The sequence below is a fragment of the Delphinus delphis genome, chromosome 8 (genome assembly GCF_949987515.2).
Source record: "Delphinus delphis chromosome 8, mDelDel1.2, whole genome shotgun sequence".
Lineage (NCBI taxonomy): Eukaryota > Metazoa > Chordata > Mammalia > Artiodactyla > Delphinidae > Delphinus > Delphinus delphis.
The window spans coordinates 8734726-8762353 of NC_082690.1; positions in this window are offsets into that span (position 1 = coordinate 8734726).

The window sequence follows — 27628 nt, forward strand, 5'->3', positions numbered from 1 at the left end:
AGAGTCCCATCCTCTTATTAAAATCTCCCCTCCAGTCTGCTTGGTCAGCACGTGAAGGACCAAGGAATATGCCTTTTCATTAAGATTATTTCTATTCCTGACAGGCCTCCGGGTGGGTCACGGGACGGACTCCTCAGGCGGTGCTGACAGATGTGGTCCCAGCGCCATCGGTCCTGGTAATTACTTTTGGAGCTGGCACTCCACACGCCTGCATTGCCTGGGGGCTGGGAGACCCTGTAAACCCTGCAAGTCACAGTTGGAGACAGTGTGTGTGGCAGGAGGAAGCTGGTGGCAGGTGGGGGATGGGGTGTGGGGAGGGGCAGTTTAGGTGAGAGAACCTGGCGAGCACCGTATCCTTGGCTTTAAGAAGAGATGGAGGGCTTCCCTGGTGGCGCAGTGGTTGAGAGTCCGCCTGCCGATGCAGGGGACACGGGTTCGTGCCCCGGTCCGGGAAGATCCCACATGCCGCGGAGCGGCTGGGCCCGTGAGCCATGGCCACTGAGCCTGCGCGTCCAGAGCCTGTGCTCCGCAGCTGGAGAGGCCACAGCAGTGAGAGGCCCGCGTACCGCAAAAAAAAAGAAAAAGAAAAAAAAGAAGAGATGGAGCAGGGCTTCTTGGTTTGGGGGCGGCGGGGATACAGGCGGGGGTGGGGTGGGGTGGGAGGGGCACGTCTGTAACAGCCTGGAATATCTCTAACTCAAAAGCAGTACCTTCGGAACAGAACCGGCTTCTCCTGTCACTGCATTTGCCCCAGAGCAAAGATCGTCACTCCATTCTTTTCTTCTGAGAAATGACTTCTGGGTTCTGGCTTTGCTACAGAGCACTTTGAAACTTTTACAGGTACTCTGGGGTCGTGCGTGGGAAAAGGCTTGTTGTCAGAGGATGGTGGAGTATTGGAATGTCCCAGGAAGGACCCCCTTGCCCCTCACCATCTGCGGGAGGGGCATTGCAAGAATTTAGGATTTGCCAGCTAGATTAGTAGACTTTCTGGGTGGGGACCGACAGTCACATGGATCAGCAGCCAGGCTAAGGCACTTCTCCCAGCCGGATAGCACTGACTGGATCTGCCTTTAGGAAGAAAATGTCCTTGTTATGATTTTTTATTTTACAGCTAAGTAAGGTCCTAAGCAGCTATGGGATTTTCCCGAGGGCCCTCAAGGATAGAAGAGGCCACCAGAGCCCTGGTCTTCCTCCCACAAAGCAGGGATTCTGCTAAGCTTGCGTTTAGGGCTTGGATAACTAAGAGGATACAGGACCGATGCCGTGCCTGCCGGGAAGCCATGCTCAGATTCTGGAAGGAGGGGTAGGGCTGAAGTCCTACTGCCTCGGCTCCTAGCCTCGTGCTCACCTTCGCTGGGCAACGGCTGTCCAGGCTCCATGGGGAACACAGCACTGGACAGCGGGGACACAGTCAGCTCCACTGGAGAGACGTGACGGAGCTTCTGTAGCAGCTTTTCTTGGGGCCAGAAAAGACACTTCTCACAGTTGCTTCTCCTACAAGACAACTCTGTCTTGGGACAGGTGCCGGAAACTTGTGGCCACAAGCCAGCTGTGCGTATTTGTCTATACATTCACTTGTTCTTTGGTGTTGAACACAGCTGGGCTGACTACCTGGGCTTCCCGAAGTGGGATGCAGAGATAGACAGGACCAGACCCTGCCCACAGGGGGCTTTCCACCCCTCTCAGACTATGCATCCCCAGCTCTCTCCATCTTTATGGAGCAGCCCCGTCACGGTCCTTTATGTTTCACAGTTGTCATGTCCTAACTCAGAGCAAGCCCATGGGGTGGGCGCTGAGTGGCCCAAGGTCACACAGGTGGCTGGGGCCAGATGCCAGCAGAGCGCCAGCCTTCAGCTACCACACTGAACATAGATACCCGGACCAGGCTAGGAAGGGGTGTCCAGGGAGTGCTGTGGTGGCCTCTCAGAGAAAGGAGCCATCTCTCCTGCTGCCACGGACTCCTGCCAGGTGTCTTTGCGAGCTGCTTCCCAGGTGTCTTTACGAGCTGCTTCCCAGGTGTCTTTGAGAGCTGCTTCCCGATGCTCCACCAAAAAACCTGGCAGCTTTCCTCGGACAGCTTACAAACAGCGACAAGAGGATGCTCCATTCAGATCGGCCCCTGAGTCCAAGAAGAGGAAATATTCCCCACTCCTGGCTTCTGGATACCAACCAGGCTTTCTGCCTCTAGAAGTGAGATAAACAGTAAGGCTGGGAGGGGCCTTAGAGATAATCTAATCAACTAGTCCACCCCCATCCCCTGTTTACTGGGAAGGAAACAGAGGCTCAGGTCAACTTACAAAGGGTCACAGCCAGCAGAAAAGCAGGAGCCCAGCCCTGTTCCCCTTTGTTCCAACACTCTGCTACTTCCCAGGTTGGAGCTTACCAGGGAAACACCAATTCTGTCTTTTTTTTTTTTTTTTTTTTTTTTTTTTTGCGGTACGCAGGCCTCTCACTGTTGTGGCCTCTCCGGTTGCGGAGCACAGGCTCTGGACGCGCAGGCTCAGTGGCCATGGCTCACGGGCCCAGCCGCTCCGTGGCATATGGGATCCTCCTGGACCGGGGCACGAACCCGCGTCCGCTGCCCCGGCAGGTGGACTCCCAACCACTGCGCCACCAGAGAAGCCCCCAAGTCTGTCTTTTTAAGGAGAGGGACTGACTTTAGCTTGTAATATCTATTAGGTGAAACTGGGGATAAACAGAGAAACACTGATTTGGGGGTCTTATCTTCTGTCAATCTCACCTCTTTCGCTAGCCTGGTATTCGCTGAACACTGGATTCTGAAAACTCTTTTAAAGGAAATCTCTCTCTGCTGATTAGTGCTGTGCTTTGTCCTAACCAACAGCCTTTATTGAGCACACCCCACTAAGCTAAGGGTCTCCGGGGAATTGATTGTACAATCCTTGCTCTCCTTGTCGAGGAACTGAGTCTCTGGGAACACCTGGACTGGAGTTTCTCTCCACACTCTGGTTTCCACATTCTGTCTTCTCAGCTCCATCAGTGAGGGTACAGCCACAAGCATCTCGGGAATATTTTGAGACTGACCACATCTGGCAATCTGGGGGCTGGGGTGTAAAATTAATTCCTGCTGCCCCAGGTTTTATGAATGAGGACCCAGAATCATGCTGGATTTTGAGTTTGAGGAGGATGCATTAGCGAGGGTCATCTCTGAGTAGGAGAGTTTGCGCAACTAGCAGGGGACCCGAATGGGACGGCTCTGGCGGAGATAACATCTCCAACCTGAAGAGCAGGGGCTTTGATTTACAGGCCTGGGAGTCAAATGCCTGATTCAGCAGAAGCCCTCTGTTTTATTGCACCAGGTGAAATTCAATCATTCCCAGGGAGGGCCTTTGCCCGGGAAAGGGGAGATTCAGGCCCTTGTTAAGTTAGGATTAAATTGCTGATTTCAGCAAATGAAAACTAATGACCACTGCTGATCTCTCATTTGCAGGGGGTGCCTGCAGAGGAAACTCAGCCTCCCCAGTGAGGGGGGCTTGAACAGGATGAGGGTTTGGATGAGTTTCTGGGGATGGCCATGCTTTAGGGCAACGTTTGGGGTCTGACAGTTCAAAGGACATGTTTCCTGCTGGGGCTTACTTTCTTTCTGAGTTGGCACAGAGGGGGGAAACGGGGTGAAGATGGGAGCCCAGGTTTCCCAGGAACTGTTACCCTGGGCTGTCTTGCGAGCTTGTGCATAGGTGGTAAATCAGTTCACCTCAGCCCCTGGCAATGGTGTCACCTGTCTGAGTTTTCTTTTTGGGAAGCTTGGCAACGTCTCCACCCTCCTTCCCTGATCGTGCTGCAAGGGTGTGCCTAGCCCTTGTGGTCTTTGTATATTTCCTGCCAGGGAAGGTGCGGGACGGCTGCCCCCACTTAGTGGCAGTACACATTCTCCTCTTCAAGCATCTCCAGCTCAAATGCAAATGTAACTTAGGCTGATGCCTCATCAGACAGCACATTAGCTTGGCTTGGTAACAATCAACTGAGACTAAAAATGAGGCTTAGCATGCACAATAATGATAATATCTATCATCTATTGAATAATTACTATGTACCAGGAGCTATGCTAAGCTCTCTACAAACAATATCTTTCTGCCTTCCTTTTTTTTTTTAATCCCCAGCTCTGAGGCAGGTGTTACATTTCACGTTCAGAAAGGTTCAGTCATGTATCCAGGGTTACACACTAAATAGTCAGTTAGGAGCCAAACCCAGGCCATCTGACCGTCTCCCACATTGCTATGGGTGCTGAGGGTTGCAGCAGAAGCTGGGGAAGGAAACTTCAGAGGCGGGGAATTTTGCCTCAAGGGGAGCTGGAGACAACAAAAGAGAGCATCACGTGACGGAAACATGCACGTCCTTAGAGTGGCACAGACACCGACTCCCATCTCAATTCTGACAAGTCTCCCCTGCTTTGTGTCATCTTAGGCAACTCACTTGTCTCTGATGGTCAGTTTCTTTATTTCGTAAATAAGGACAATGATGCCCTCTTTTACCGACCCATCCTCGGGTCTCTGCTTACGGTTTCTTTGGAAGACTCCCTGACCTTTCACCCCACACCTGCTCTAACCCTTTAAAGGCAGGGATGTATCCAGTTACATCTGCAGCATCTCATAAACATTGAATGAATGAACGAATGAGCTCACAATGAGGCATAAAATAAGCTGGAACACAGAAGACATTCAAGAGATTGGCTCTGTTCGCCCCTTTGGTGATTCTGCCTGGGGTCAGCTTCCTTGTTAAGACTTGGAATCACCACCGTGTGCTCCTGTAAGGGAAGATGACAGCCCTCCAGGACAAAGAGACTTTTATTAACATTCCTCAGTGTCAGTCACTCTGGCTTTTGGTCTAAGGCAGCAGCGTTCAGTGCAGAGACAACATGGTACTCGAAGAGTTGAGCTTCTCAAGGCAGCCGGGGTCCTCCTCAGCCTTCGTCTAACAGCCGCTGGGTGAGTGTTGAACAGTCTGGGGAGGTGGTCTCCCTCTCTTGGCTCACGTCCACCAGAGCACTGACCTCACTCTGAGCCAATGTGGGGTCCTCAGGGGCAGAGCTGAGAGAGAACAGCTCTTCTGTGAAGGAATAACCACAGCCCTTCCAGGGAGTCAAGTGCAACCTCTGTGAAAGTGGATGCAGAGGAGCTTACGGGAAGGATCCGCTGCGCAGAGCCGTCCAGCCAAGGCCGCGGCACTTTCTGAAAAGGAGGGGGCTACATACAGCATCTCGGGGAGGTGAGGGGGAGGTACGTGGGGACGGAGGGTCGGGGCAGGACAGGCTCTACGACCACTGCCTGTCCTGCAAGAGTCCCTGCTGCTGTCATGCAAGCAGAGCAATCCCTCCAGGACCAATCCCTCCTCTCCCTCCCAAATCGCTCCTCCGACTCCCAGCTAGTTCACCTCCACATTGTGCACTTCCCGTCAGGCTCTCTGCTCCACAAAGCACTATGTGGCAGCAGTAATAATAAAAGCGACTATAGACAGAGATCACTCTGTGTCGAGTCCTGATCTGAGCTCCCACAATAACCCCCTGAGAAGGTACTATTATTCTCCCATTTTGCAGATGAGGAAACTGAGGCCTAGTGAGGTTATGTAACCGGACCAAGGTCACACAGGTGGAGAAGCCTGAAATCAAACCCAAGCAGTTTGGCTTAAGGGTCTGTGACCCCAGGAGACAGAGGAAGAGAGGACAGGGAGGAGAGAGGGCGTGCTGGGCAAACAGGAAAACAAGAATGTCCTGGTGGGCAGCGGTGGCCCCCTTGAAAGCATGCCCTTCACCCTCAACCTCTGGTTTCTGCGCATCTGTTTCTCCCCCTCACTACCTAGTGCTCTGCTGCTTAGGGAGCAGGACATCAGTGATGAGCCCTCCACCCAGAAGGCAGTTGACCGTGTCCTCTGTCCTCCAGGTGAATGTCAGACCTGTTCCCTCACCTGGCAAGTCCAGTGTGTGGAGACACCCATCTTCCAACTGGCCCGTGGGTTCTTCAGAGCAGGATGAAAGTGAGCTCAGACATCGAGCCCCCTCCACCTACCGTTCTCCCCAGGTACACACACACATGCACGCGTACACACTCATATGCACATGCAACACACTCATGCAGTACACACATGCACACATACACATGCTTGTACACACACGCGCATGCACTCACTCATGCACACACCTCCACCTTAGGGCCCTGCCACAGACCTCAGCTACTCCCCCTCTAGGGAACCATGAGGTTGCCCTGTGTCACAAGGACAGCCTCCTTCCTGTGCACCTCCCTCGCCCGCACTGGCTTTTGACAACCCGGCAGATATTTTTCAAGCCCCTTTTGTTTTTTACTGAACAAAGAAAAGAAAAGTGTTCCTGTCATTGCTCACTGTGCTGTTCCTTCCCCCTATTAGCTCCACTAAGATGCACCCGAAGAGAAGAAAATACAATTGCATACAATTAGCCATGGGAATTATTAATAGGAGCAAGAGATTCAATCCATTCTACAAGCAATTCTGTAGTGATTTAGTAATTGATAGTAATTAAACACTAATTAATTCATTTCCTAACTAACGTATTTACTTTATTTATGGGTATTCACTTTAATTATACTTGTTTGCATTCCTTGGGTTAAGTCATACATTTTGCCATGTTTTCTGAAAATATTTATTTGAGCTTCTTTGAGTCATGCTTTGAGAACATGAGGGAACACAGACTAATTGTTCCGGATTGAGCTGAGCACGCGTCTCTCATGTTGGAAGGCAGAGCTGAGGGAAGGTGACGATTTGTTACCTCCCGGATTAAGCCTCACCTCCACCCTCACCTCCACTCCCCGAATTTTTCGTGCAGCTTTCTGACAAGCACTTTCTGAGTTCTTCTTTGAAAAGATCAGAATCTTGACTATGGGAATATGTTCCCCATGGACCTGAAATGTCAAGGAATGAAAATCCCATCTTTGGGCCTCATTTTGGAATGAGTGTAGTGACCCTAAAGAGACATGGCAGGCATGTGTCTATTCTCTGGATGCAGTGGGTTTTAGCTAGGTTAGTTAGACTCCCAGACTGGAGTACAGTGTAAGGCCCCCGCAGTCCAGCCACTCAGCTGATGCTCATGTGTGTTTATCAATTGGCCATGCAGCCAGTGTTCAGATAATTTCATTGAAAGGACATTATCCCCAGTATTCCATCTCTGAACAGTTTCAACGATTAGAAATTCTTCCTCACACTGGACCTCAAACTGTTTCCTTAAAAATATCTTCCTCCCTGACTACCCCCTACCCACAAGTGCTCTACCCACAGGGCCATAAAGAGTAAGTCCACTCTCATCCATCAGTCCATCTAATGCTTAACAATTAACATGGCAACTCTAGACACTCCAATCCATTTACCATTCTCATGTAGAATGCATTTGTAGCCCTTCAGCATCCTGTTGGCAGAAGGAAATCTAGCCTCTTTTCATCACCCCTAAAATATGTGAATGGCTGTTGTCTGACCATCACAATGAAAAATGGAAATGACCTCACTCAGTCAAGATTCTGTACTTCTGTTAATGAGTGCATTAGCTTGGGTTGACCATATAGCAATAATGACTCACTGAGTTGTTGGTCCTTTGAGGAGCAACAGGTGGTGTGCTGAGTGTTTCAGGGGACTGTTATGAATAGTGGGTAGGTCGCAAGTATGAAAGAGACTTTTTTTTTTTGCAGTACGTGGGCTTCTCACTGTTGTGGCCTCTCCCATTGTGGAGCACAGGCTCCGGGCGCGCAGGCTCAGCGGCCATGGCTCACGGGCCCAGCTGCTCCATGGCATGTGGGATCTTCCTGGACCAGGGCACGAACCCGTGTCCCCTGCATCGGCAGGCGGACTCTCAACCACTGCGCCACTAGGGAAGCCCATGAAAGAGACTCTTGGTCATAAAAGAAGGTCTGGAAATCCCAGCCCTGGCATCAGCTATACAGAAGGAGAGGTTTTCCTCCTTGTGCTTACCTTTTATACAAACTATGTTTTACTGCAGACTGGCCGGGAGCAAATGTGTGTGCAGTCAACAGGGGAAGCAAAACATGTAGGATGAGGATGGCAAGCAGGGTCACACTCGTGATGGATTCTTCTGGCAGCAAAGTTGCCCTTTAAGGCCCCATCCTTCTGGACCCCAAACCTCCACTCTATTTTGGGAGGGAAGGAGGATGAGGTAGGGCAGCAGTGGTTGAAGTGGGAAGGGTTGGGAGAGTTGGGTGTGACCCTGGGCAGAATATCTGTGAGAAGCACATGATCCTGAGAAAAAGTGAAATCCCCTATATTCAGGGCTTTCCATAAGACCATGATTGGATGTGTCATTTTTTCACTGATGGGTCTGGATGAAGACAGGATGAGAAGCTGAGGCTGTACAGCCGGCTCATTGCCCCTTCGCTGGCCTATGGAAGGGAGCTGAGCCCTCAGGCAGGGAAACTGCTGGATCAGCCCTCACCTCCGAGCACAGAGGGTCTGTGAAAGTTGCTGCCAGGGCCTGACTTCTGCTAATCGACCTTTCCAAGGAGGGCAGGAGGCGATAAAATAGCCACACAACAAAATTGTTAACAGAACCCTATTCAGGGTTTGAATTGCTAAAAGAATTGTGTTGCAGAAGGGATTGGGGCAGGGTCGTGGAAGAAAACCCGATTCCTGCCTAGACGACACATGTGCTGCGTTGGATAGTGAACACCTGGGTACACAAATGAGGCTGCAGGAATGACCACGCTCCCTTCCATGGATGACAGAGCATCTTCTTCCATTGGGAAGAGAACCCTCCACTTCCAATTCCCCTGTTACTGTTTGGTCCCTTAAAAACTCCTTTCATCCTATTAAGTAACTCCTGCCTGACTATTTTTGAAGTTGCAAAGTGAAGGATTTACAATTGTGTAGAAATGAATGTATCAGTAATATGGACAGATGTGGATTTTTATGACAATGGTGTGTGTGTGTGTGAGTGTGTGTGTGTGCACACACACATGCCATCTAGAGATACACAGATGTGTGTGGTTTAGTTTCATCGGCATGCAGTGCAGGATTTGCATCTGCTAATCAGTTCAGGATCCAGAAAATTCTCTTCCAGTAGAAGAATTCCATTACCAGTCAGCCAGCTGTGAAATACTGTACCTGTTCCATACCTTAAAGAGAAAGGCCTGTTTTCATCTCCTGCACAGACACACACACACACACACACACACACACACACACACACACACAACACATGACCCTAGCATACCACAAGGGAAATCAGGTAAGAATTCATGAAAAAGTCTCTGGAAGGAAAAAAAATCAAGGTTCTTTGACTTTAGTTTTTCTATGAACTGAAATGAGATTTTCAGGACCAGAATCTTTAACATGCTGTTTTATAATTAAGGAAGGAAGGAAGGAATGGAGGAAAGAAGGGAGGAAGGAAGGGAACTCTTGCAGACACAGAGGAGGGTGAGCTCTATAAAAAGCTGTTAAATGAATTATAATTATTATGGGAATAACAGGCATACAACAAATATATAGGCGAAATTGTCTCACCCTCTCTCTTCTCATCATCTTCGGAGTGGTGACATTTAAGCGTTGACTGGAGTTACATCCCCTGAGCCATTGGTCACTGGGATTTGGCTCTGAGAGTATAATGTTAACTAAACTTTAAGAAAATGAGAGTGTGAGCGAGAAAAGAAATCAGATGGAATATAAGGGAAGAAAAATAATGAAACATTATTGAGAATGTAAGTCTAGTATCCTATTTGTTGCTAATAATGATCCTTTGGTTTCTTGTCCCCAAAACAGACCCTCTCTACATTCAATGTGAGTTGTGTATTTGACTAAATTTAGGTAAGGAGATTCCTAGCCCAGAAAAATGTGGGACATAGCCACTCCTCTTTGAGGGGAAGAATTCAAAATGGCACTCAAGCCACCCCACCACTGTGGGTGTGTACAGTCTGGAACAAGCCCGGTGCTCTGACCAGCTTTCTAAAGTGAATTTCATAATTAAGAGTCTAATTACTGGAAGGGTCTCATTGACATGAGATGGAAGCTGGAGCAAAGTAAATGACCTGACAATTCCATACCGAATAAAAGTCCAGGAGCCTAGAATGAAGCAATATTAGCGAGGATGCCAGACAGAGTCTAATCAAGGTTCAGAACCAAGTTAAGGGTTTGAGGAATCAACATAACAATCAAAAAATATTCAGTTGGATGTATATATGTTCTGAAACATGATGATTCCATTTAGTGCATTGCTCTCTCCCTGTTAACAATTTCACTTGATTTCTATTCCCTGCTTATGCAATTCTTTCCCCTCCAAACAGTCGGATGTACATCCCTAGGCATGCACACGCTTGCACCCCAGTGAGCATACCACCTTCACCTACAAAGCCAGCTGTGTATCCATCCTCATGTATTGATCATTCCTCTCCCCTTTGTTACTGAGACACGACCTCTCACGTTTACCTCCAACTATGTGGAATCGAATGTACCAGTAATCTGGATGTATGTTCATTTTAACCTCAATGGTGTATGTACTCATGATAGCTAGGGATACAGCTTATTTTTCTTTTTCTCTTCTTTCTTCCTGAATATAGAGATTTACTTCCACCAGCCCTTTAGTCCTTTCCCTGTATGTTCTCTCATAGCAATTGCTTTCATTTATAAGTCTTCAATTATCACCTTTACACATATGATTATCAAATTTAAATTCTATCCTGAAATCAGTCCCAAGAGCCCCTTCCAAATGTCCAATGGCTTGTGACATCCTCCATCTGAATGTTCCCACCAGAACTTTAAACTCAGTACCTCCCAGACTAAACTCACCATTTCTCCTATAGTTCATCAAAAAAGAAATGAGCTTCTCTGTGTACAGCTGTGTTGATTAAGACCCCTCTATCATCTCAGGGCCCAAACCCTCATCATCCCCCTTCCTCTTCCTCTGCAGCTGATTCATTTTCTGAGCTTTGTCAATGTCGGCTCCATGATGCTTCCTTTACCTGCCTCTGCCACCACCCTATTCAGACACCAATCACTTGCCTTCGGGGTTACCGTAATAGCCTCTTAACTGCTTTGATGCCTCTAGTCTCTCACATCTTTAATTTGACTTACAAATGCCTGCCAGAGTGATCTTCCTAAAGCACTGCTCTGATCATCTTACTTACCGTCTAAAAAACTTCCATGTCTCCTGACTCACTCAGTCCACACACACACACAAAACAGCTTCCTAATCTGCATCCACAGCCCCCCTCCAATATAACATAAATTGACCACATCACCCACTGATCCCTTCACCTACCCTGAGCGTTTCAGTCGGACTGGACCACTGCTGTTCTCTGCACACTGCCATTTCTATCTCTGTGCCTTCGTTCCTGGCCTGGGGTGCAGTGCCTATTTCCACAGACACAAATCTCTGACTCAAATGCCATCTCCTCCTAGAAGTCATCCCTGGTCTTCGGCTGCAAGCAATGTTATATTCATCTGATCTCATTTATCTGTTTTTTTCTTTTTTCATGACCCTATCAATTTCAACTTTGTATTAAAGTTGCATGATAGCATCTCATTTCTTTTAGAAAACAGAAAGTCCTTGAAATTGAAGCCAATATCTTCACACACACAACAGTTGTTTATCACACAAGCACTTACCTCATGCCTTCTGCACAGTCAGTGCTTAATATGCACTGGATTAATGATCCTATATGAATAAATACAGGTGTCTGAATGCTCACACTTGCTCACTAAATACGCAGCCATTCATGACGACAAAAATATGAATCAATCACTCTATCAATTAATCTCTCAACCACAAGTTTACAATGTTCCCATGGTGAGAGCTGTGTGTATATAATTGCCTGCCCACATGCATTCATGCTTAAAAAGACAGAAAAACGAACTCCTTGAACAAATGGGCAATGACTCTTTCTCCGAACACTGTGAGTCACCCTAGCATGGGCACCTGCATAAAAGAAAGTGGAAACACTGATGTTTCTCTGAGAATACAGACCAGATGAAAGAGCTGCGGGGACTGGAAGAAATCCACATGCGTTGGATAGACGTGAGAGCAAGGACAGGGGCCAACCCAAGCTGTCGCTGATGGGAGGAAGAAACCCAGCCCAAGAATGTGCTTTAGAGGGAAGAAAACCAAACTGCAGACAATCCCAAAATGGCTCTATATGAAAATATACAGCAAACAGCATTAACGTGGCTGGCATGGAGCTGTGTGTGTGCGTGTGTGTGTGTGCATAGAGTAGGGAGGAATGTGGGAAGGAATGAATGAATGAATTCAGGGCACCCTGATAAATTCCCCCTGGGATAAAATCCAGATGTCTGCTTCTAAGAGATAAACAGAAAGCTCTGCTGCTCAGAACCATGGCCAGTGGCTGAACATCACACTAATCTTCTCTGCACCAGGTCCCAGGCACCGCGGCAAATGTGTGTCAAAAAAAAAAAAAATGGAGGCAAAGAAGAGAATCTCACTAAAGGCAATAACGTGAATTCAAATACTCTTTGCAGTCTGGATGAAAGGAACCCAAACTGATGTTGTTTCAAAGAGGGTATAGGGGTAAGTGCAGAGAAGCAGATTCGTTTGGCTGGAGAGATGGGGAGACCTCCCTGACTAAAGGGGCAGGGACTGGCTAGCTGCCAGTGAGCAAATGGTGCCTAACGGTTGCCATGCACTCTGTCCTCCGCTGAGCACTTTTCCGTTTATTGTGTCCTTCGATTTTCTAAGCATAGTGGAGAAAAGCAGCACAGGTGCTATTACTCCCTCTCCAGGAAAGAAGTTAACTGAGGCGCAAGGGAGCCCCACCTTGGCCTCCATCTCCTTTAGGTTTAATCCAGGGCTCTAAGTTGCTGCTTCTAGGGCATTAATGTAAACATCACCGGGAGGACGTATTGAAATCCAGATGTGAGTCTGAGGTGGGGCCTGGGAGTCTTGTATTTTTCACTCTCCCAGGTGAGGCCGACGCTGCTCGTTCAGGATCACGCTTTGAGTAGCACGGCTTAGGACGCCGTATCTGTGGGTGCTGGGTTTGAAAGGCTTGAATCAATAAAACCAGACCATTGGCTCTTCATTTGAAGGACGTTATTTCATTTACACTATGAAAATTCTAGAACGTGTGTCACCTGGAGAGCCTGGGTGGGACTGGTGGTCTTCGGCTCCAACAGGCGTGATCCTTCCGGCGTCTACGTGGTGACCCTGCAGACGTCACAGACTCTCTAGATCTCTGCTTCTCCAAGTGAGCAGAATCCAAGCTCATCCTCTCTGGAACCTCACTGTCACCCAGATGAAGGAGCCGGAGAAGACTCCTTGTTTTGATTGATTTGACTCTCGCAAACCCCCTGAAAGTCCCAGAACATGGAGCCTCCAAAGCAAGCTGGTCTGCAGCACAACACAGGCAAACTTGACTCCTCGTGTCCCTTCAAGAATCTCACACATGTCAGGATGGGACTCCAAGGCCCCATTGCTGACCCCACACTCTGGATCAGAGTTTAGAGAAAAGGCCAGCTTCTCAGGGACCAAGCATAGCACCTACCTGCATCCTGTCATTTAGAACATATTTCTTTGGGACTGTAGGTCCTTTTCAGCTTCAGAATGTGGTATATACACACCATGGAGTGTTATTCAAACTTACAAAGGAAGGAAATTCTGACACATGTTACAACACGGATGAAACTTGAGGACATTATGTTAAATGAAATAAGCCAGACACAGAAAGACTCATATAAGATTCCACTTATATGAGGTACCTAGAGTCATCAGACGCATGGAGACAGAAAGTAGAAGGGTGGTTGCCAGAGGCTGGGAGGAGGGAGGAATCAGGAATTATTGTTTAATAGGTGCAGAGTTTCAAGATGGAAAGAGTTGTGTGGATGGAAGATGGTGATGATTACACCGCAATATGAATGTGCTTAATGCTCCTGAATTCTACACTAAAAAATGGTTTAGACGGTAAATTTTATGTTCCATGTATTTTATCACAATAAAAAATAGGGGGAAAAAGGATTGCTCTAAAACTATAATCATTCTTGGGAGAATTGTTCAACACTTTTAAATTCTAATCATTTAACAACATCAAGGGAACTTATGTATTAGATTTCTTGTGACAACCAGCTGGTACAAAGGTACCGCTAGGTTGAGGCGCAGGAGGGGTAGGCGAGGACCCCTAAAGGCAGTGGTGAGAAGCGGCCAAACGCTACCATTGCCGGCTTCCCAGCTTTGCCGAAAGCCAGGTCTGTGTGTGTGTTTCCACCTGTATCCTCTGGGCTCTGCTCTGGGTGCCTGGACTGACCTCTGAACTCTCATGACCTCCAAAGGCTCCCTGGCCAGATGTGGTCCTTCTTCCCCTGCCCCTGACCCCACCCCCATGCTCCGTCTGAGCTGTGATTGGTTCACAGAGCAGCAGGTCCCTGGAGACTCCGTGCTGTCTCATTGGACATGACTGAGGGTCACTGCAGCAGTTGGGCACTGAGCAGGCTGTCTTCCCCCGCCCGTACTCAACGGGCTCACCAAGGAGATGACAACAAAGAAGAACTCCGATATCCTGCCACCCCACCCCAGGGCCTGCTACTCTGCATGGCCTCGCTGCCGGCCTCAACGACCCTTCAGAGACAGCAAACCTCCAGGAGAAATTAAGTCCTCACCAAACACCCTTTAATTTTATCCACTCGGCTTAATGAAGGTTCCAGTCTTAATGACCTCGGAGGCTTTTCGTCTGACGGTTCTGCTAGTAACTAAACCCTATGCTATTTTTCCCACCCACCACAGCCTGAAATCTCAAGCATTGCCTCTGATCTTATTTTCTATTTCTGGGCTCTGTTGCATTAGCACCTTTTTATTTCTCCTGGCATGTTTGACAGTGAGTTCAGGCTAGTGAGAATCATCTCTTTGTGCCGGAAAATGGGGATTGCACTGGTTTTCTTAGAATAATGACTTATAGTTAAAATTACCCCCAGGATGCCATAATTACATGGATGCCACTTTCTTGTTTGACAAGGTGGAGAGGCAGAGCTCAGATGCCTATAGGAGGTTGCTTGGGGTAGGGGAGAGAGAGAGAGAGAGAGAGAGAGATAAGCAGATGTGTACCCAGAGCCCCCCCAGAAAGCATGAGGACAGGAAACAGAGGCTGAAGCTTGTGACAGAGAAGAAAGCTGTTCACCTGCATCGCCCCCAGTAGGTGCCTTCTGCCCATCCAGGATGGACGGGGAAATTTGCAGGATTCCCCCAGACTTCCCACAACCATGAGTATCACACACTATGGGCATCACCACAGTATCTGAAATTCACAGATAAAACTTCCATTCGGCCTAACTCATTAAGGAGAAGGTCTCCGCTAAAAGGGAAATGTTCTTTGGGAGGGGGTCCCACATTAATGATACAGGCTAAGTTAATTCACAGGTGCTCTACTGCAATTTTTTTTTTACATTGGTTCTTAGTAGTGAGATAAACACGATCTCACGTGAAGCATATTGTAGAAAGCAGTGGGATATGGTGCTGTGTATCAGCCTCTGCCCACTCAGCCCGCCACCCCTGCCCCCCGACTGTGCTTCCAGTGATGGGGGCTGGGGACCCCTGCTTGAGAGCCACTGCTCCGTTCTGTTGACCTCTAGCAGGGCCTCAGAGGGTGATATCCAGAGACCGGAAGGGGGAAGATTTAAAATGCTGATTCCTGCCAAGGTAGGAGGTCAAAGGGGAAGACCAGGATGATGAGGGTTCAGGACCCCGGGGGGAATCCATGTAGGGTCAGAAACGGAGCAGAAATGGGACAAGGGATAAGATAAGGGCACCCTAAAAGGGGGCCAGTCACAGTCTAATCTCAGCCCCACCACGAGGACCTGTGTGTCTTTGGGCAGATTCTTTAACTTCTCTGGGACTCAATTTCTTCGTTTCTAAAATGAGAACAATAACAGGACTTAATGTCCAGCGAGGACTATTGTGACAACTGCTCCCCCAGACCCCAAATTGCTATCTTGCTCTTCTCGTTTACAAGTCCCCAAGAGGCTGCGTTCAGCCCCTGGGGAAGGGGTCCGGAAGAGAGTCCAGGGTGGCTCGGCAGCTGAAAGTGTTCAGTCTGGAGGAGTTGCCGCTGTGATGGGCCAGTGGGGTGAGCCTGGCGGGGCCCCAGCCTGCATCTGTTTGTCAGGCGCGTGAACGGGAGCCCAGCCGGGTATGTGGAAGTGAGGCGGGACCCCGAGAAAGCTGGTTTTTTAAAGCCGACTTCTAATCTGTGTAATTACTGCCACGGGGCCAAGGCACCAGGGAGGAGGAAACTTGTACACCATCCTCTCTTTTTGTTTTCCTCTCCATCAGAGAGACCTTGAGACCTCCCCAAGGTTTTGAAGCAAAATTACATTTTTTACTAGAGCAGGGCCGGCTCAGCCTGCAGGCAGGAATGAGGCTGCATCCCAGCCTCCCAGGTCGCCAGCTGAGTCTCCCTCAGAAGCTAGTATGCAACGGACCATTTCTCAAATGACACTAATTAATGTGGGGTTTATTGGAAAAGCAAATCTACTTCAGCTCCTTGATTAAAACCCTCTGTGCTCCCCGGTGACACCATCTGTCCAATGGGCTTTTGGTAGGCGCTTGTGCGGGGGCAGCTGAGGAAGTGAGCATGTGCTTGGTCTCCGTCCCCATCCCAGTCTGTTGCTCGGACTAGTCTGTCACCTGAGAGCCTGACTCAGGTTTCACCTGATCTCATGATACAGAGGGTGTGATCAGCACAGAGGACTAGAGCACAGAGACGGTACGGTCTCACGCAGGGCCCAGGAGACGTGAGTTTAAGGCCAGCTTCATCTTCTACTAGTCAGGGTACCTGACCTTAATTTCTTGGACTGTTGTAATAATAATACTGACACAAGCTTGTGCATCCTATTGTAACGGATGCTAAAGAGGCTTCTGAACCCCAAAGCCTTGCACAATGTGGCTATTCAGGATGGGACTCAGAGACACGGAGGAGTGGAAAATCGATCCAACAACACCACGGCATGCAGTGTAAATCTTGTACAGCGATGGGGGAGAGTCCCCATCTAAACAGGAGCTGGGATCACACTGAACTCCTCTGGTGACAACTATGGAATGTGGTGTCAGAGAGATCGCCAGGTCAGGCCCCCTCAGCCGCATTTTCTGACTCTTACAACGCACATGGGGGTCCCATGGAAATCTTCCTAAGCCCCACCCATCCGTGATGCCACCCCGGGGATCCCAGACCACAGGGACCTCCTAGAAGACCCCCTCCCCTCTGTGGTCGCTCAGAGCTTTCTCAATGCCGCATACTCTCCACCAACGTGCTGTTCGTTTCTTTCTTATGTGCAGATGTCTTGCCTTCTGATGCACATGGTAACATCTTTGAGACTCTCAGCAGTGCACAATTTTGTGTCTGACTGGCCTGGAGGCAGAGTGCCCACAGCCCGGTGCAGCTAGTGGGCTTTAAAGTGGGTTATTGACCATTCGAGCTAGGTTCTCCCCCTTTCTCTCAGTGCCCGACTTTGTGGGGAGCCCCTGACTTCTTCATTTCCTGAGACCTGTCCCACCAAGGTTCTCCCTGCCTGCGGGAACCTTGCTGAGGCCCCGCCCCATCCTCTACCAGGATGCCTGTGCTCCATCATTCCCAGGGCCAGGCTGGGGGACCCCAGAGCCCCACCCAGGTCCTCTTCTCTTGAAGAGAAGTGACACCTTCTCCCAACCACCCACACCCACCAAAGAAAGAAACAGGGCAAAGCTTTGCAGGGTAGACGTATGAGGAGGCTGCCATAAAAGATGCACCTTCCAGTCAGCAGAGCTGGTTTGTCATTCTCTTTCTCTCTCTGGGCCTCAGCTTCCTCATCTGTGAAATACAGGGCCTGGACCAGGTGACTCTGCAGCACCTCCCACCTTGAAGACCCTGCAGTCCACCAAGGAAGACAGGAGGGCAGCAGGAACCACAGGAGAGAGAGTGAAGTGCTGTGTCTGTCCCCAGACCGCGGGGCTTTAGCTCTGCAGGCCTCCCCATTCCAGTCTCTTTCCTCAAGGACAGCGCAGGCAACCAAGAACGTGTGAGGATAGCTGAGCAACTGGATCTGAACCCACTTTGTGCTGGTGCACTCACTGTAGGACGGTCACACCTGCCCATGTTTTGCACATTGCTTTACACACATCCCCTTTAATATTTGTCAATCATACCTCAACAAAGCTGTTAAAATTGGAAAAATCTGGTTGTAAGAGAGCATCTACTATTTTTTCCCATCATTTTTGCAGTATCATTTTGCTGTTTATATACAGGAAAGAAAAGGTAGGGGATTATGCAGGTGGATTTGTCCATGCTCTGTTTTCTTGCTTTGCTACGACTCTGAAATACGTTCCATGTTATTCTGAAAAAAAAGAGGGTTAAGCCTTTTGATTGTAGAGTTGGCGGTTTGTGTTCAAGTCCTGACTGTGCCTCTTTCAAGCTGTCTGATTTGAGCCGGGTGATAATTGTCCCGATCCTTAGCTCGCTCGTTCGTAACATGACATGTCTACGGTCAAATGTGATTGTGGCGGGGATTAAGCTACGCCCTCGGCACCTGGCATGTTGTAGGTACCCAGTAAGTGATAGCTCAGGGATTAAAGTAGGAGTCTGAATTGCACGGGGAAGTCACACCCAGGACCATGTGGAGTTTTACCCCTGCTTCTGCGTTCCAGCTTGGCTTTGTGAACTTGTTTAGGTCATTTTGTTTGAAAGGGAAGAAATCTCCGCAATGACTCTTCAGGATCCGACGTCACGAGTGGTGACCCTTCGGGGTCCAGTGCTGGCTAAGTGGCTCCAAGTCTGATGTCCTGGGGCTTCTCTGTGCTCTAGATTTCCCCCAGTACAAGTTCTTACTCCATTTTTCTACGGGAGGACCTTAGGCCCTGCCTCTCCCTGGCCTTCCCAGCCACGCTGCCTCCGAGGCACCAGCTCCAGGCTACGACCCCAGATTCCAGGGGGTACAAATACAGTCTGATTTCTTGGCCTCTTAAAGCTGCGTCCTGCCACTCGCCTGAGAAGGCAATTTCTTTTCTGTTGTTCTGTTGATACAGTTTCAAAGAAGATTCCCTCGGCCGCCGCTGCCTCGCTTTTCTTTGTGGGTAGATGCAATGACTAGACTCCTGCACGTACGTACAAGTCAATTTTCCTCTAATGATGATTTTACCTGCTCTGAAGCTTATCAGAAGAAGGGTTCACGCACCCGGGGTCTCAGCTCGGAGCTTTCAGTGGGTCTCGGCAGCTGTTCTATAGGCAGATGCACCTGTTCTGAATGTCATCAAGGTAATGCGAATATGCAAAGCAATTTGTGATGCAGGAAACCAGAACCAACAGTGGAAGAAACCATGTTTGGGATTATAAATCACTCTCCCATCAGCCGCTGAGCTTTCTTTGGGATTCAGCTGAGGAGGTTCTGCAAGCAGTGGGACACTGCACCGTCCCCTTAACTGAATTCTGTTCCCTGAGAGACGGGTCCAGAGCGACATTGTTAAATCTTGCAAGAAGGAATTAGAGGAGGTTCAAGTGGAGGAGAGGCCTTAGGCAGAAGGAGGGAGCGAGGGAGAGAGGGCATCTATTGGGCAAAAGGTATCAAGGAAACATGTTTAGATCTGCTTCTATCGCTACGGCTGGCAGCTTCGTAGAGGTTTGAATGGAGAGTTCTGGAAGGGTCACTGTACATCTTACCAAGAAGAAGGGCTCCATTAGGGCTCATTAGAAACTCAAGTCTATAATCTCCACCTCATCCAGTCCTCCACTTCAAAGGGCTGCTCTTATGACTTTGAATTAACCTCTGGATGGGCGAAAGCTCAGGCTCCAGTAAGTACTGGTGATGGCCGGGCGAATTCCAAACTCGGTTTCTTGACTCTGTAGTCCCAAGGCTGTCTCCTGAAATGCAGTCAGCACGGGGCTGCACATCTGTGTAATGGATCCAAACCATCTACTGAGATGCCGGGCCTGGAGAGTTTCTCTCTAACGAGACCTAAGCTGTTCTCACTGTTCCCTTGTTTTATTTCTCAGAAGGAATGTGGATGGATACAGCATAAAACAATGCACGGCCATGCGACAGAGCTCTAAAGACAGTCACCACCCTTCCTCTTTATGACTTACTTCTCTCAGTATGACAATCTCTAGGTCCATCCATGTTGCTGCAAATGGCATTATTTCACTCTTTCTGATGGCTGAGGAATATTCCATTGTCTATATGTACCACATCTTCTTTATGCATTCCTCTGTCTCTCTCTCATATGTGAAATCTAATTTTAAAAAAATGATACAACTAAACTTATTTACAAAACTGAAACAGACTTACAGATATCGAAAACACACTTACGGTTACCAAAGGGGAAACACTGGGGAGGGGAAATAAATCAGGAGCTTGGGATGAACATACACACACTCCTATATAGAAGATAGATAACCAGCGAGCACCTACTGTAGAACACAGGGAACTCTACTCAGTATTCTGTGATAACCTATACGAGAAAAGAATCCAAAAAGGAATAAGTACATGTATAACTGAATCACTTTGCTGTACACCTGAAACTAACACAACATTGTAAATCAACTCTACTCCAATAAAATTTTTTAAATAAATAAATTTTTAAAAAGACAGTCACCACCCTTTTACTGTCACTCTAGCTGTGTGTTCCTCACAACTGAAAACAGTTTTGAGACGAGGCTGGAATTCTTTAGGTCAAGCCATAGTGTTCACCCCAAGTTTGATAATGCCGGTAACTCAGAATTTTCTGGGAAGTTGCAGAGAAGATTTGGGTTTGTGGTGACAGGGGACACAAAGCTGGGGGCAGGTGTGGGTAAGAGAGGCCACTTTCTGTCTAAGATGCTTCTATCCCAAGGATTTAAGGGAAGGTTCCTGCAGGATGTTGGCCCTGCGGGATAAGCAAGCCTGGGGCATCTGCTACGTGCAGGACACTGGTCAACGTCCTGCCCTCGAAGAGTTTATGCAGCCATAACAAGCTAAATAAAAGCACAAGGTGGCATATTCCAAACATAAGGTGTCGGTGTGTTGAATGCCGCAGGACCTCAAGGGAAGAACTTATAGTCGGGGAGGCAGGCAAAGCCGCAAAGCAGAGGTGAAACTCAACCTGGAACTCAGGAACTGGAGTGGTAGTGGGGAGGGCATTCTGAACAGAGAGAGAGGCATGGACAAAATGTGGGGTTAGGAATGAGCACAACAGGACAGGGGGAGAGGGAGACCTTGGGGCACGTTAGCAAGCGCGCAGCAGAGTCAGCACAGAGCACAGAATGAAGAGACCCTGAACTTCAGGTCTCACTCCTGCGACCTGAGACACAGGAGATGGAGCACTGGGGTAGGGAGCCCACTGAGAGTCTTACCACCAGAGCCTGCAGGTTCTCTTCTCACAACTGCAAATGATCCATTTTCATTGACACTAGAGGGGGTTAGCTGCCAGCGTGTGAGCCCACAGGTGTGTGCAAAAGGGTGTGCCCTGGCACAGCTCTCTCCCAGCTAATTCCTGCGAGTGTTTGGGGACCGCTGAGTCTCCACTGACCTGAGAACAATGATGAAAATCACCCAAAGAGTCAGCGTGTGAATATCCCCTAGTCCCTTTCCTGATATCATTGATTTTGCTGAATGCCTCCAGACAACAGTACAAAAATATATTTTTAAAAGCATGAGAATTCAATTAAGCGGAGATGCAGATGTACCTCCAGCAAGTAGGCCAATGGGACTGTCCCCAGTAGGATGGATGAGAGCCCAGATATGAGATGTCCTCGCCTGTGAATCAGTACATCCAGGCTCCCTAAGCCAGCAGCAGGGAGAGCCGTGGAGATATAAATGTCCACCATGTAGTTTCCCATCTTCCTGATCTTTCCCGTTCCCACCTGGGGCTTCTAGAGTGGTTCTCAGACTGGGCTTAGTGTCTGTGATGTGACCGGGAAGGAATGGGAAGGCTCAGGTAGAAACATCTAGGAAGGGGATTTGGAAAACGCAGTTAATTAGCTGCCTGTATATTATTTTGTCTACTTGCTCAGCTGTAATCTGAAACAGGTTTGCGGTTAGGCTGTGACTATTCCTGCAGAGATCTTGTGGGGCCGGTAGTGATCTTTCTGAAACTCAAATGGGATGATGTCCATAAAAATCTCCATGGGTCCCCAATTCTTTAGGGTCCAGATCCCTTCCTAACACAGCTCACTCCGTTTCCTGTACAAGGGAAATGCAGACTTCTGGGTTCTTCCAGCTGAAGAATACGGGAAATCTTCATCCTAATCATCTAGGGCAGTGACTCCGAATAAGTTTGCTGTAGACACATTTGTTTATATCTGGAAAACATTATAGTTTAATGGAATGAGCAAAGGACTGGGAGTCGGCTACTACCTAATGAAATGTCATCATATCGGCTCCTTCCTAACCCTTCCTTTCTCCATTATAAAATAAGGATTTGGGAATAAATTACCTCTATGGTCCTATCCATGTCTAAATTTCTGTGCCATATATGTGAAATAAAACAGCTAATGCATCTCAAAGTCAACATTGGTCTTGGGTTGCCCACTCTTGGATAACACACACCTCTGCTTCCCTCCTTGGGTTTAGATCATCAAAAGCTGTCAGTGCATTTCTGCTCTCCCCCAAGGTAAGGTCATGGTAGTGACATCAGCCACAGGGAGAAAACATTCATGCCAAACAACGATGGTTCGAGTCTCCCTGAGCTCCATAGGTCTCCTGGGGAGAGGGAAGCAGGTGCAAGACCCAGAGCCTGCATTTTCTCCCAGCCCCCTGCCCAGAGGGCAGTCCGTCTCTGTCCCCCAAGTCCAGTGGAGAGCTTATCCTGGAGGAAGAGACACTTAATAGAACTGACACCCTCCCAACACCTGCATACGAGATTGGTCGGCTGTTGGCACAGCAGTTGCTGCTAAGAGACCACTCTCTGCTGGGGATCGCAGCTGTACTTGCATGAACTGTCTAGGGTGACCTGCCTTCCCCAGAGGCTTCTGAACACACGCAGCCTCAGGGCTCAGTGCAGAGAAGGCCTTCGTTTTCAAGGAAAGGAGGCTGTTTACCATCGATGTGATCATGCAACAGGGAGCCTGAGACTTGCTTGGCTTCTGCTGCAGCTGTGTAAATGGCTGTCATAAACTCTTCCCTGTCTGGCCCAGATCACCTAGAGGGTTACATAACCCTCTCTACTTACCAAGTGTAGAGTCAGGGAGCAACCGTAAAGATGTCGCCTCCACCACAGGTGTCCTTTATTCACCCAAAGAGAAAGCCCCAGGTCACAGGCACCACCACCATCACTCAGGCAGTGATCGGATGGCTTCATCTACTATCACCACGTTGGCATTTATGGCACCCACCTCACAGGCTTGTTGTGAAGATGAAACGAATTAGTACATTCAGAGCCCTGAGAACAGTGTCTGGCACAGTGTAACTTTGCTACAAGTGTTCACTGTTTTTTATCCATTCAATCCAATGAATACTTAGGGGGGCACCTACTCTGTACCAGGTACTGAGCCAGGACTGGAGATATAACAGTGGGTAGTGAAGACCTACTTCCTCTCTGCTCTCCGGATGCTTAGACTCTATGAGAGGAATCCATGGGCTGTCTTGGGGACCTTCTCTAAAGTACAGAAACCTCCCCTATGAGGTGGGAAGAGCAGTCTCTCAAATTCCCACTCTTTAAGGTGGTATGTGAGAAAGGTCACCCAAACTGACCTCTGCCCGAGAAGCAGAGCAGGGGACCCACCCTCTGCACCTCCCCTTGGGCTCTGCAGGGTACCATTTGTCAAAGCCAGCCTCTAAGACTAAAAGCCTATCACATTTGGTTTCAATCCCATATTTACCCGCTGAAAAACTAACTTTCATCGAAGACTCCAGATCCATTTTCTAACAGAGCCATTCCAGTTAGAATTAATCCCCAACTCAACCCTTTCAGTAAATTGTCCTTCATCTGTAAGAAACAGGAACAAAAATATAACGTTGAGAAAATGATCCCTCCGCCACCTTCAATCAACTCATTCTGGTACCCCAGAAAACCTTATTAAATGATGACCTAATAGTAAATGGACAGTCTCCCCAGAGCAGCTAAAGCATCTCAGCTTTGCCCCCTTCTCTTCAGGCGTGGAGAACAGCTACTCAACATACTCAATGAATAACCCTGGGAGGGGTACCCAACTCTATGAAATGCCAAGCAGATGTACTGAAAAGTCTGGGATTCCTTTTAGGAATTAATTTTAATTGATCCACCATTCAACAAATATTGAGTACGTAGTATATGTTAGGTACTAGAGGTAAAAAGAATAATAAGAAACATCTCTTCATTCAAGGAGCTCACAACCCTGTTGGGGACACAAATTTAGAAAACGTACAATGCAGATGGATGAGCCTGAAAACAGAAATATGCATTCAGTGGCTCTTTACTGCCAAGTAATTTGTTAAAAACAGTATTCCATTGCTAACAGGCTTTCCATCCTCAAAAACCATTCTCATCTACTCTCTGGAAATTTCTTCGATATACTATGTTGATTAATGCTTTCACCTGCCATGCCCTTACCTCCTACTTCTTGTCCATAGGGTGAACTCCTATTCATCCTTTAAAACCCTTTTCAGACTACCCCAATAATTTTAAGCATTCCCTTTTACTACTTCTCTAACTTTTTCATATTCCTCTCTTTGCACATATTATTCTATAGTCTGATAAATTATTTGTATGTCCATATTCTTTACTAGACCATGTGTTTCTTTAGGGATTAACACAGTACCTAGCCCATACCAGGTATTTGTAAATGTTCATTGAATTAAACTGTGTATAAGAAATAATGGTATTACTACTATGACCACTACCATGACTACAATTTTTGAGAACTTTTATGAACCAGGCATTGTGATAAATACTTTACATACATGTCCTCAGTTTTTCCTCAAAACAACTTCGAAAGCAGGAAGTATCACAGATGGCTTCTCCAGCAAGTGATACATTACAGAAAGAATGTATTGTATTAATTACTATTTTTCCTCCATTCTTTTTTTCTCTCTCTCATACACACACACACACACACACATGCATGCACACACAGAGAATCTTATAAGCCATCGTTGAACCTCTGTTACTATTGTTTGGAGTTGATAATTTGGCTTAAGTATCTCATTTCTGTATTCCCATAGTGCCCTGCGAATGTCCATCTGAACATATCACTCTAGCATAACTATTGATATGGCTGTTTGCTTTCTTCATTAGACTATAAATTCCTTGAAGTCAGGCATGCCTCATTCATTTCTTTTATCTGAAATAAACATCTTGGTGCCTAGAACACAATAAGTGTTCAACGAGTATTTATGGTAAAAGGAAGGGGAAAAGGGAGGAAGAAATGAAGGAAGGAGGGAAGGAAGGAAGGAAGGATGGAAGGGAGGGAGGGAGGGAATAGAGGGAGGGTAGGCAATATCTGCCATGAGCCAGAGGAGTTATTTAGATAGAAAATGTTGTTCCTCATAAAACCCAAATACTCTTCCGCCAAGCAAAGGAAAAACACCATCAGTGAGCACATTGGAGTCTGGAATTGCTGAGTTAACCAATCACTTGATATAGCACTCCCATCTTATAAAGAGAATACTAAGGAATCTTGGTGAAACCGATGGCCTTTGCATCTTCAGTTGAGTTTAGGCAAAGTGACCTTTTTCTTCTAGCCCCTTGCTTTAACTACTGGACGCAGTGCTTCCCAAGGACGACCCCACTGGCCTCTCGTATGCTCTATTTCCCCAAGCAAAAGTGAGCAGTACCAGTGGGAACTGAGGATCCATTTATTTAATAAGACCTTTACTACCTACTTGGTGCCAGGGCACTGGGTTCACAGAGGCCTGTCCTCTGAAAGCTCACATTTTTAGACTAGGTGGTCACACCACCATCTTCATAAATCCTACAACTCAAAGCACCCAAGGTCAGTACATCAATGGTGGTAGCATCTGTGTACTCAACTCACCGATAAAGCTTTTAAATCTACTTAGAAAGCAAGGAGAGAGAAATAATAAACACCTGAAATTGAATTGACCTCTGGTTTTAACCTAAGAATTGGAGTGACTTTGGGGAAAAATGTTATGTGTAGAACATAAATGTAAAATGTGCCCATTTCATTTTCTTCCTGCATTGTATTTAACAATTATCTGTGATAAATGCCTTTCCAGAGAGACTCTCCAGGTTTATTAGAAGCTACCTGTAGACTAGAGCTAGGCAACCTGCATTTCCTCCCTCCCCTATTCTGTTATCTGACTGGGAGCCAACCTCCTGCAGATCCCAGAACCCCGTGACAAAACTCATCCTTCTCCTAAGATGCCGAGGGAGGGGTTGTCTGTGCTCAGAGCTCCCCGCGGATGAGGCTGCTCAGAGTAGTCCACAGGTCTCCTGGATCTCTTTCCCCATCTTCGCCACTAACAGGGACATGGTTCTCCCCCCACTTCCCAACTTCCAGGGGAGATAATTGCTCAAGGTCGGTCTAACCACCAAAGGGCCACCCATTGACTCTCAACTAGTTTTACAGGATACGCCAGATTCCCACAAGCTGAGGAGAGGGAAATCCAGCTCCTCTGGGCATAGAAGTAAGCATTTCCCCCCATGCAGAGACCGCTGCTCCCCTTAGCCTTCACCCTGCAACTTCCCAGACACCTGTGGCTACAAAGCCCCAGCCAAGTGTTAGGCTGTCACACCAAACCTTGATGCCCCAAGCACTCCCCACCCACCAGGGCTGCTCAGGCAGCGGGAAGGGGATTATAACCTGTAATTTCTCATCTCCGTTAGCAGGTGACAGGCTCCCATAACGTGACATCCATATGGCATCACCCCTGCTGTTGAGCACAGTTTTAGGGCAAGATTCATACCACTTCTCTCTGTGCTCAAAATAGATGCCCAAAATTGGGATAGAATTTACATAAATTGGCTGAAGAGACTGTGTTCAATTAAAAAGCTTTTGTTGCCAAGGAATTTTTTTCGTTGATACATATGCTCCTTTATTGCAGTCCTATGAGGGGAAAGATGTTGGTTCTCTCTCTCTCTCTCTCTCTCTCTCTCTCTCTCTCTCTCTTCTTCCTCCCTTTCTCCATCCATTCCTCAATAAATAAAGAATGGGGAGGTGGTGTGTATCTGCCCTGAAGGCTGAATGAGCAGCGGATAATGAAGCAATCCGTATGGAAATAACAGGGAACCCAGCCCATGAGAAATAGCACGTGGTGCCCTCTTGCCTAGCCTGGGGCAGGGCAAGCTGCAAAGCTCCTCTCTGTGTGTGTTCTGGGCTCCGCCCCAGGGTGAATGGGCTGTCCCACTTTGCAGTCACCATAAATTCAATGGGATGTGTTTTCAGTTGCACTGACATGAAAAGCATGTGTTTTAATCATGAAATAATCCTGTTCTTGCACAAAATTGGGCAACAGAAAAGTATAACAGAGGGGAAATTCATAGGTAATTTGATCAGTCAGTGATGAACCCTGTTAATGCCTTTCCTTCCAGCCTTCACATCAATTGTGTATATTCACGCACATGTGGGATCAGAAAATATAAATACTTTTGTAACTCAGCATTTTTAATACTGTATTCTAATTTCTTGAGCATTTTTCCATATCATACATTTTAGGAACATCACTTTTAATGGAGGTACTATAATGTATTGAACACTTTCTTTTGCATATTTATGTTATTTCCAGTTGTGTTGCTATCCCTATGTAAATATTGCTGCAATTAACAGCCTTG